Here is a 10405-nt window from a genome sequence, read left to right on the forward strand (position 1 = left end):
CGTGTAAGAATTTTAAAAGATTTTTTATATTAAAAAATGAATTTTAAAAGAAAATTAAAAACGATTATCAATAAACATATCAAGCGATTTCCTAAACTTTCGTAAAAGAGTTTAGAAGATTATAAAGTAATGTTTTTAAAATTTTGAATGAAATAAAAAAATTTATAAATAAAAAATAAGAAATTTTGAGAAAAATTCGAATCAGTTAAAAATATTTTCAGGAATATAACACGTTTTAAATGGATTAGACATATTTGGAAACTGGGAATTATTTTCGAAAATTTGTTAAATATTTCTTGATTCCTTTCCAACTTTTAAAATTCCTATACATCGTTGAAAAAGACTCGAATTTTTAATAAATTTTGGATACGCCTATAAAATGAAAAATAAAATTTTTAATCTTCTGTAATCTTGCCTGATACGTCTGAAATATTCAAAAATATTTTTTTAATTTTCTGAAGAACCTTATGAAAATTATATATTCATACAAATTTTAAGACAAACCAAAATTTATCTTTTTAATTATAAATTGCATCTTTCTTGCTCAAAAACGCAATTGTTTTGTAGAAAATTAATCTGTTTAGGTTAAGACTTCAACAGTTTGACTGAAAATTCGTTTTTTTTTTAAATTATTTCAACTGCTTTCAATTTGCAATTAAAATATTATTTTATTGAAATATCAACTATCATATTTTTTGATCAGAATGCACTTTGCTTTGGCGCACCTGATAATTCAAATTCTCTAACAATTTCTTTAATTTTAAAATAAAAAAAGATTAATTTTTTTTACCAAAAATTTGAATTTTTTCAAAAAATGTAATAGTTGATATTTCAAACAAAAAATGTTTTTATTAAAATTTAAAAACATATTAATTCATTAAAAAAAAAAACTAATTTTCACCGAAACAGTTCGACTTGCAACCAAAAAAGATAAAATTTCTACCAAAAGAGATGATTTGTTAACCAAATGAGGTTTTTTATTAAAAAAATAAATATATTTCAACCAACTTGTTGAAATTTTTACCATAATAATATAATTTTCGAACGTAAAACTATTCAATTCTCTAGCCAAAAACAAAATTTTTCTACAAAACAGTTATATTTTTAACTCTAAAATATGAATTTTCAACAAAATAGTTCATTTACAACCAAAGAGTGGAATTTCCAAGTAAAATGCTGAATTTTTTACAAAGTGGTACAACTTTTAATCGACTAGTGGAATTTTTGACCAAAAAAGGTGAATTTGAATAAGAAATGTAATAGTTAATGTTTAAATCAAAATTATTTTAATTAGAAATTGGTTGAAAATTTTATTATTTGGTTGAATATTTTATTTAATAAAATTTTTTTTGGATTAATATTTCAATTATTTTGTTTAAAATTCTTCTTTTTGGTTTGAAAATTTATCTCTTTAATTATAAATTTCATCTTTCTTGAGCAAAAATGCAACTGGTTGGTTAATAAATAATTCAACTGCTGTCAATTTGTAATTAAAATCTTTTTTGTTTAAAATATGAACTATTAGATTTCTTGATAAGAATTAATCTATTTTGATTAAAAATTCCACTTCTCGGTTAAATTTTTCCATCGGCTTAGGTAAGTAATTTAATAGCAATTCCTAAATTTAATTTTTCAAACAAAATTAGTAAGTATGCATTAAAATTTAATATTATAGATTAATATGAAATATTAGTAAGATTAATATTATCGATTAATTTTTTTAAATAAATTAAGTAAATTAACTTTTCTGATGAAAATTCATTTTTTACAGTTAAATATATAAATGTTTCGTATAAAACTATTTTTTGTGACTTAAGAATTCAATAATTTCGTAGAAAATTAATGTAATTGGTTACAATTGAACACTTTTGGGTTTGAACTTTTTGGGTGGATATTGGTTTGTTTTTCAATTAATTGAATTGTTTTTAATTTTTAATGAAAGCATTTTTTGGTTGAAATAATTTTTGGATAAGAATTCGTCTTTTTTGGTAGAAAATTATTATGTTTTATTTTAAAATTCAACAGTTTGTTAGAAATTGGATATACTAGGTTACCCAAAAAAAGGTGAATTCTTATCAAAAAATTTTTCAACAAAAAATGATCTTAATTAATAATTGAAAGCAGTTTAATTGAAATAATTTTACTTAAAATTGGAAAATCACAAAATTGAATAATTTCAGATTTTTGATTTAGAACATAATAACATTTTCGAATAACAATATTCCAGAATTGGAAAGTTCCCAAACCGTTTATAATATTATCTAATTGGAAAATTTCTGAATGATAAAATTCCCGACAGAAAATTGTCGAATCATAAAATATCCGGACCAGAAAATTACCAAATTTAAACAATTAAACATTTTTCTTACAAATATTATTTATTTATTAAAAATACAATAATCAAATATTCCTATTACAGAAAAAATATTTTTAATGTTCCAAGTTTCTAAAATTATTGTTTGAAAACAAAATAGCAATAATTGAAAAAATTTAATCCGAAAATTTATTTTTTCAATTATTGTTATTATAAAAAATATATTTGTTATTAGAATTGATCGTTGAATTTCTAATAAATAATAATGATAAACATTTGTAACATTTGTTTAAATTCGAGAATTTTCTATTTTGGGAATTTTCTACTCTGGATATTTTATAATTCAGCAGTTGTCTTTAGGGAATTTTATTATTCGGTAATTTTTAAATTAGGTAATATTATAAATTGTTCGATAATTTATAATATTGATAATTTTTATAATATAGATATCATTCGAGAATTTGATTTTCAGACATTTTTATTATCCTGGAATTTTACTATTTGGAAATTTTGCAATTCGGTAATATTATAAATTTTTCGGGAATTTTTCAATTCAGTAATATTATAAACTATTATAAAAATTTCTTTTTTTTTCTAAGATTGATATTTTCTGCTGAAGATTTATCTTTTTAAGTTGGAAATTAATCTTTTTTTTTAAATTAATCTTTTCTTTTAAATTATTCCTTTTTTTAAAATTAATCTTCTTGTTTGCAAATTGATCTTTTTGGCTTGAAAATTGGACAATTTATTTAAACAAATTTTTTCTTTCTTCACTGAAAAATCTTTTTTGGTTAAAAGCTGGTCCATTTGTTTTGAAAATTTATTCATCTCTTAGGGTAGAAATTTCATTTTTTCTGATTAAAAATACAATTATTTGGTTAAAGATTAAAATATTTTGTTCAAAATTAATTTTTCTTTGAAACTTTTTTTTGTTGGTTAAAGATTTATCATCCTTAGGTAATAATCAATATTTTTTATTAAAAAATGTATTAATTTCATAGAATTTCAATTTTTGGAAAATTCATCGCTTTGATTAACTCTTAAAAAAAAATTAACTCTTTTTCTTGAAAATGAATATATTTTTCGTCGAGAATTCAACTATTTTTTAAAAATTCGTATTTTTGATGATAAATCTATTTTGCTAGAGGCTTAAACTATTTTGTTAACAATTTATTTTCTATATTGGAAATTTATCTCTTTGGTTGAATATTTGACTATTTCATAAAAAATTCGTTCTTTTTTACTGAAAATTAAATTTTCAAATGAAAACTTGAAAAGTAGTAACTATACCATTATATAGTAGAAAATTTACTATGTTAAAAATTCGCCTTTTCTGGCTGGAAATTAATCTTTTCCGTTGAAAGTTCGCCTTTTTGGCTTGAGAATTGAGCAATTTAATTGCCATTTTTTAGAGACTTAAAACACGTTTTTTTGTTGAAAATTGTTCCTTTGATTGCAAATTCGACTGGTTTTTTAAAATTCGCCTTTAGGGTTTCAAAATCTTGAAGAATTATCTGTTTTGGTGAGGATAGCACTTTTTGGTTAAAAAATAATTTCATCGAATAATTATTTATTTCATTGAAATTTGTTCTGTATTTTGGAAGAAAATTAATCTTTTTTGGTAGAAAATTAAACTTCTTGTTTAAAAATTAATCTTTTGGTTGAAAATTTCACTAAAATTGGTTAAAAATTCACTTATTTTCAGTGGGTTTCTTTCATTGACTAATTACATAAATTTGATTAATACAATCAGTAACATCGACTGATAAAATCCCTTATTTTAAAGGTATCAGATATACCAATATTTCGAATCCTGACTTTAGTTATGTAAAGAAAAATAAATTAGATTTTAATAAAATTCGAATATGCAGTCACAGGCGCATAAAATTGCAATTTTACGTCTCTGTAAATCTTTTTCACAATGCTATGGGATGATGTTGTATGCATCGAGTACCGAGAATCTCGGGAAGGTTCCTTCGGGCGACAAAACTGATCGGTTCGCGGTACCATTCGATTCAGTTTGCATGTACGTCAAAAGTCTTCTTTTGCCTCGCACCAAACGAGGGAAAAAAAGTAATTCGTTCTATGAAGTCACTGACTCTTTCAATTCCGTATTTGCAGCACAACAATTGGTCGTTGGCCCTGACAAGTTTATGCCGTTACAATAACTATAAAAAAAAGTATGGGTATTGTCTTATTTCTTCCGTCCTGCTGGTGAAACTGTACAATTACACTTTTTCCAAAAAAGGGAATTCCTAACTCTTAAATCCTGCTTCATAACGCATGACTCCTAACTCCTGACTCATAACTCATGCCTTCCATTCCTTCCTAATAACTCCTAATGCACAGCTCCTAACTCCTGCCTCATAACTCCTGACGCACAATTACAAACTCCTAAAACAGAACTCCTAACTACAGACTAATGTCTCACAACTCCTAACGCAGAACTCCTATCTCCTGAATACTAACTCTTGACTTATAAATTATGACGCACAAGTCCTAAGTCGAGAATCCTAACTCCTAACTCGAGAATCCTAACTCCTAACGCGCAACTGCTAGCTCCTAACGCACAATTCCTGGCTCTTGCCTCATTACTCTGAACGTACAACTCCTATTTTCTATCTCCTAAGTTCTGACACCTGAATCCTGTCACACAACTCCTAACGCACAACTACTAGCCCTGGAACGATAACTCCTAACGCACAATTCCTAACTTATGACGCATAACTCTTAACTTCTGACTCCAACCGCGCAACTACTGGCTCCTAATGCACAATTTATAACTCCTGTCTCATAACTCCTGATTTATAACTTATAATGGACAACTCCTTACATCCTTTCTATCCTATCAACTCATATCTTCTGGTACATGCTTCATCACTCCTAACGCACAACTCTTAAGTCCTGACTTCTCATTCCTCATTCCTCACTCGTATCTCATAACTTCTAACTTACTACTCCGAACTCCTAGCTTCTGACAACTTACTCCAGACTCCTGCCTAATAACTCCTAACCAACACCTCCTAAATCCTAACACCTGACTCCTAACGCAAAACTCCTATCCACTAACTCTTTATTTATAAGCTCTAACTCCTGAATCCTAACTATTAGTGCCAAACTCACAACTTCTAACTCCTGACGCACAAATTCTAACTACTGACTCCTGATTCCTAACTCCTAACGTCCAAATCCTAACTCCTAACATCATCCCTAAGACGAGTTTAATAATAATGGTCATAAATACTAATTACCGATTAAAACACGAACACAATTGTGCAAATATTTTCAACGTTTTTTAAATTTAACCATTTTTTATTAACAATATTAATTCTAGATGAAAAACAGTAACAGAATATAATAAAAATTATTCATGATTTCAAATCTTCGTTTAATTCCAATTTGTTTTGTTTAAAACAACTTATTTGCCGTTCAAAATGTAAACATAACCTCGAATTGTTCCAAAATTCCAACTCTTCTTTAGAATATAATGTTTTAAAAATTAAAAACGCCAATTTTCAACAATACACACTAGCATAATAAAAAATTGTTAAAATATTCTTGAAATGCTAATATAACCAATAATTGTAAAAAATACTTCAATTTCTTTGAAATATAATGATGTTTTAATAAAAATTTCAATTTTCGGCGAAACTGATAACAAAAGTGTGCAAATATTTTTAATGTTCTTTTAAATCTGATGATTGTTTATTAACAATATTAATTCTAGATGAAAAAACCTAACAGAACATAACACAAATTATTCATGATTTCAAATCATCTTTTAAGCCCAATTTGTTCTGTTTAAAAGAACTTATTTTCCGTATAAAATGGTAACATAACCTAAAATTGTTAAAAATTCTAAATCTTCTTTAAAATATAATGTTTTACAAATTAGAAACAACATTTCCCAACAACATACACTAGCATAATAAAAAATGGTTGAAATATTCTAAAAATGCTAACATGTCCAATACTGGTTGAAAAACAATAAAATTTTTTCGAAATCTAATGATTTTTTAATACAAATTTTTAATTTCCGCCGGAACACGCTTGTGCAAATTAATTTTTTTTTGAAATCTAATGATTATTTATTAATAATATTACTTTTCGATGAAAAACAATAACAGAACATAACAAAAATTATTTATGATTTCAAATTTTCTTTTCAGCCCAATTTGTTCTGTTTAAAAGAACTTATTTTCCGTATAAAATGGTAACATAACCTAAAATTGTTAAAAATTCTAAATCTTCTTTAAAATATAATGTTTTACAAATTAGAAACACCATTTTCCAACAACACATACTAGCATAATAAAAAATTGTTGAAATATTCTAAAAATGCTAACATGTCCAATACTGGTTGAAAAAGAATTAAATTTTTTTGAAATCTAATGATTTTTTAATAAAGATTTTTAATTTCCGCCGGAACACGCTTGTGCAAATTAATTATTTTTTTGAAATCTAATGATTATTTATTAATAATATTACTTTTCGATGAAAAACAATAACAATATGTTCAATATGTTAACGTAACCTCAAATTGTTCAAAAATTCCAAATCTTCTTTAAAATATAATCTTTTGAAATTTAAAAATACCAATTCCTTACAAAAAACACTAGCATAATCAAAAATTGTTCAAATATTCTAGAAATGCTAACATAATCAATACTGGTTAAAACACACAAACATAACATAAAAAAATTATTAATTAAATCAAAAATCTTAATTTCTAACAAAAGACCCTGACATAATCCAAAATTGTTAAATGATTCTAAATCTGGTATCGTAACCTAAAATTGTTAAAAACTGATTAAAATTCTTTGCGATATAATGATTTTTTTAATAAATAAATGTCAATTTTCCATGAAAAACACTAACACAATCCGAAATTCTTCATACTTGTAAATTTTATTACTATAAAAAAAATCATCAACCTAATGATTTTTTTTTCTTTAAAATCTAATGTTTTTTAAAATAAAAATTCCAATATTTTTCTACGAAAAACATATTTCTTAAATATTCTTGAAAATCTAATAATTTTGGTTTAAAAGAACTGATTCCAAGTGATAAATTTTTATATCACTTGAAACTATTAAAAAATTTGGAAATTTTTTTAAACTATAATGATACTATTTGTTTTAAAATAACGACTTTGGACGTGAAGCATCTGCATAACCTAAAATTGATCATATTAGTGTATCTTCTTTATAGTTTTTTTATGATTGAAAATACTAATCTCCGACGAAAAACACTAACATAATCGAAAATTGTAAAAACATTTTAAATATTATTCGAATTATAATGATTTTTTTTAAATGTCATTTTTTTGGCGTGTAAAGCGAATACATAACCTAAAACTGTTCAAAGTTATCAATCTTCTTTAAAATCTAATTTTGGTTTATTAAAAATGCCAATTTGCTTCGAAAAACACCAACATAATTTACACTTAATGAAAGAGTATAAGTATTGTTGAAATTAGAATAATTTTTAGTTTGAAATACGTAAAATGTCAATTTTGGATGTACAAAGTCAACATAACCTAATTTTAAAAAAAAATCTGAAACCTTAAAATCGAATGCTTTTGGTTTAGAATCTCAATTTCCAGTAAAAAACGCTAACAAAATAGAAAAACGTTAATTGCTTAATAGGTTTGAATATTTGAAATCTAGTAATTTCGGATTGAAAAACGCAAATTTCCAGAGATCCAAAAATATTTCAAAAAGATTTTAAGAGAATTTACAAATATTTCAAAGATTTCATTAAAATTTATTTAAATTTCACAAAAATTTCAAATAGTATCACAAATAATTAAAAGCTTTTATGAAGACTTCAAAGGTTTCAGAGATCTCAAAATATTTTAAAGAAATTTAAGCTTTCGAAAATATTGAAAGATTTCACAAAAATTTCATTAATATTCACAAAAAGTTTAGACATATTTACAAAGATTTTAATGATTTGAATAATATTTTAGAGATTTAAAAATATGCAACAAAAATTTCTAAAAGATTGCAGGATTTTAGAAATATTTCACAAAGATATAAAAAATTCTTCACAAATATTTAAAAGATTTGAAAGAATAACACAACAGACTTCAAAGGTTTCAAAATCTTTAAAGAATTTTACAATGATTTCAAAAAATATCACACAAATTTAAAAGCTTTCACAAAGATTTCAAAAGAATTTCAAGGAGTTCAAATATTTCAAAATATTTCAAAATATTCTCAAATTTTAAAGGATTTCGAAAAGATTAAGGAAAGTAGTCAAGGTTTAAAAAGAATTTACAAAGTTTTTGAAGATTTCAAAAAATTTCGAAAGATTTTATTAATATTTTAGAGATTTCATAAGAAACTGAAGGATTTCATACCATATCACAATTATTTAAAACACTTTACGATGATTTGAAAGATTTCAAAGATATCAGAAAATTTTTAAATATATGCAAAGATTTTTAAGATTGTACTAAGAATTAATTCTTTTTTCAAAGATTAAAAATTTTTTTAAGAATATTTCTGAAGATTTCACTTATATTCGACAGATTTTAAAATATCAGACAAACATTTCACAAAGATTTCTTAGATTTGATCAAGATTTTATGAATATTTATGAAATTTCATAATATATCACAAAGATTTAAAGATTTCACAATAATTAATTTTATTCTCAAGATTTCAAAATGTTTCACTAAAATTTCAGAGATTTCAAACTATTATATAAACATTTCACAAATATTTCCTTCATTTTATAAAGATTAAACAAAAATTTCATAAGATATCACAAAGATTTAACCAATTTCGCAAAGAATTTAAGGATTTCAAAAATTTCGACAGATTAAAAGATTTCACAGAAATATCTCAAAGATTTCAGAAAAATATCTTAAAGATTTCATAAAGATTTAAAAATATTGCAGGAAGATTTCAAATCGTTTCAATAATTTTTCAAAGATTTCAAAACATTACACAAACATTTCACAAAGATTTCTTTGATTTGATCAGGAATTCACAAATATTTAGAAAGTTCCATAAGATATCACAAAAATTTAACCAATTTCATAAAGACTTTAAGGATTTCGAAAAGATTGAACGATTTTACAAATAAATTTTTTTTTCTCAAAGATTTCAAATTGTTTCACTAACATTTCAGAAATTTAAAAATATTATACGAACATTTCAAGAAAATTCACAAATATTTCTTTCATTTTACAAAGTTTAAATAAATATTTCAAAAATTTCATAAGATATCACAAAGATTTAACCAATTTCGCAAAGACTTTAAGGATTTCAAAATATTAGACAACATTTGACAAAGATTTCTTTGACTTTTTCAAGATTTCACAAATCTTTAGAAAATTCAATAAGATCTAACAGAGATTTAACAAATTTCACAACGAAGACTTCAAGTATTTCAAAGAAAATTCACAAACATTTCACAAAGATTTCTTTGATTATATTTAGATTTCACAAATATTAAAAAAAATTCATAAGATATCGCGAAGATTTAACCAATTTCACAAAGACTTTAAGGATTTCAAAATATTAGACAACATTTCACTAAGATTTCTTTGACTTTTTAAAGATTTCACAAATCTTGAATAAGTCAATAAGATCTCACAGAGATTTAACAAATTTCACAACAAAGACTTCAAGTATTTCAAAGAAAATTCACAAACATTTCGCAAAGATTTCTTTGATTATATTTAGATTTCACAAATATTTAAAAAAATTTCATAAGATATCACAAAGATTTAACAAATTTCACAGAGACTTCCAGGATTTCGAAGATTTCGAAAAGATTGAAAGATTTTATAAATAAAATTTTTTTTCTTGAAGAGTTAAAATTGTTTCACTAACATTTCAGAAATTTAAAAATATTATACGAACATTTCAAGAAAACTCACAAATATTTCCTTCATTTTATTTGTAAAATCTTTCAATCTTTTCGAAATCTTTGAAATCCTTGAAGGATTTCAAAGATTTCGAAAAGATTGAAAGTTTTTACAAATAAAATTTTTTTTCTTGAAGATTTCAAATTGTTTGACTAACATTTCAGAAATTTAAAAATATTATACGAACATTTCAAGAAAATTCACAAATA

Source organism: Belonocnema kinseyi, chromosome 4 (genome assembly GCF_010883055.1).
Source record: "Belonocnema kinseyi isolate 2016_QV_RU_SX_M_011 chromosome 4, B_treatae_v1, whole genome shotgun sequence".
Lineage (NCBI taxonomy): Eukaryota > Metazoa > Arthropoda > Insecta > Hymenoptera > Cynipidae > Belonocnema > Belonocnema kinseyi.